The sequence below is a fragment of the Triticum dicoccoides genome, chromosome 4A (assembly GCF_002162155.2).
Source record: "Triticum dicoccoides isolate Atlit2015 ecotype Zavitan chromosome 4A, WEW_v2.0, whole genome shotgun sequence".
NCBI lineage: Eukaryota > Viridiplantae > Streptophyta > Magnoliopsida > Poales > Poaceae > Triticum > Triticum dicoccoides.
Window position 1 is genome coordinate 686,619,766 of NC_041386.1, and position 2,393 is coordinate 686,622,158.

Consider the following 2,393-nt stretch of genomic DNA (forward strand, 5'->3'; position numbering starts at 1 on the left):
TTGTCAAGTACTCATAGAGATGTCATTGGGCTCAATAAATAATAGCCCAGGAGATTTCAGTAAGTACGTTTGCCCGATCATGAAGCAAGGGAGTAGTTCTACAGCGAAGTTTCCTGACACCGTCTCTACCGCTACAGAACTTGGTTCAAAGCAATGTTCTAGAGGGTTCAACGAACTACATGGTTCAATTAAGAGGTGTGCCATCGCCTTTGGTGGATCCCCTATTAAGACGGCAAAGAAGAAGTAGCAGGAAAATATCCTTATAAAAACAAATGTTAGTACATACAAAAATCACAGAGCTTGAGTTACTTGTAGTATTGAATACTCCCACTGCAAAGAAATATAAGATCTTTACAGAGGGAGTACTTAACAGTAGATAGATCCTTTACTCATTTTCAAATTCGGAATACTTCATCCAATGCAAAATTATGTTTCGGGATTCAGTTAGTCTTTGCACACAAATCATGAGAATGTATATACTTCCCAAGTGCTCACAAAATCATTATTATCTACTCCCTCCGTCCAAAAATGATTGTCAAAGAAATGAATAAAAATAGATGTATCTAGAACTAAAATGCATACATGATCCAAACAGAACAGAGAGCAAAGCTTGATGGACAACAAAGGAAAAGTGATCCTGACCACAATAGACAGCTGCTATGCACAGCAATAACTGATTACAAGAACTATGGCATACACAAGAATTTGAGAATAATACTATCACACTAGGATAAAATAACTGGACCTTCAGCTATAACTAAACAGCTAACCATCGACTACTCTGTTTTCAGTTGACACCGTCCAGAAGCTAGCACCTGATCATCATCTCTAGTCCATTGCTACAGAACTTTAAGTTACACCTTCATATAAACAAAATCATATCGAACGATGTCATGTTATCTTATCTCCATCCTTCCGTCTAAATACAGAGCCCACTACCATGAACTCTCTTTCACCACATCAGACCTCCAAGTGAACCTACGGCCGTAAAAACGTTGTTTGGTTAGCCAAGCAGGTTGGACAAACAACAGCAGTCCGAATTCCAGTCATCGTTGTGATCCTCTGTGCTACCAATGGAAAGCAGTTAGTTCAGCAATAGGATTCTACCGAGAGTGAATATGCAAGGCAATGATACAACGGTCGTTGGCAAGCACTCAAAATTCAAGAGAACCAGATTGATTATATATCAATGAAAACAGTGTGTGCAATTAACAAATGCTATGCAATGTTTTGGCCCCTCTTAAATCCTAGGAATATTCCTTCTCGGAGTCAAATCATATCCTGAACTCCAATACCATTTAATTGTGTGCACCCTCAACTATCCACATTGATGTTTGAGTCAGTGTGGGACTTGTTTCATTACAATAATCACTCTGAACATCACTGAAGAACTCCATCCACTATTTAAGATGTCACTTTTCCAGCAAAATTGACCAATTTGAACAGGACGTTTCTAACTGGATAGATCAAGGGAAGTGGCTATTTTATTGGAGAAAATACGCAGCACAGGACATCATATACCTGCTATACATACTGCAGATGAAGAATTTGCTTTGTCTACAGAAGAGCTTCACACGTTGCTTTGTTGCCGCCTACAGAGCCGTATAAGGGTGGTGACCTTGTTGGGATTAAACCTCTTTCTTCTCGGTTTATCTGATGTCCGTGGCTTGGGAGGTGGGATCGTTGCCCCAGCACTAAAGTCAAAGGTATCGATGTCAGGAATTGGGAGGATTGTTCCGGAGTATGTCATATGGTAGCTCTCTATTTTAAAAAAACTTGGAACAGTAGTCGTAGAAAGATCGTCCAATCCTGTTAAACACAGCAATAGCATGCATACAAGGGAGGCCAGAAAGTTGCCACCTCTGACATGTGCATTCCCAATTTGCAAGATTAACAACAAAAATACTGCTGCTCCGCACTTCAAATACAGTCTCGGAAGAGCACAGCACAGCCAGCTTACTCGCCTTCGACATCTCACCCTGCGCTTTGAAATCCATGGAAGGTGTTAAAGGCCCTTCCCATGACTTGCAGGCTTCACGCCTTGCTTCACACCATGGACGGATGGACCCCTCCTTCTTTGTTGGTATCCAGTTATTAAATGCATCAACAATGTTTGATGAGAAATGGTCATACCGACAGCCTATGAAGACAGCGCATCTGACCACGAGGGTTTGGCCCCTCTGCCGGTAGATGCCGATAACGTCTTCAGGGTTTCTGTGACGAGTGTGAAAGTCGCCTACGAGGGTTTGGCCCCTCTGCTATGAACCGGGGGAGAGGACGACGAGACCACGACGCAACTGGGTCAATGCAAGAATTGGTCATTGCTATGGCCGAACAATCTTCTTCCTGTGGAGGCGGCTGGGAGCACACCAATGACAATAGTACCGATGTAA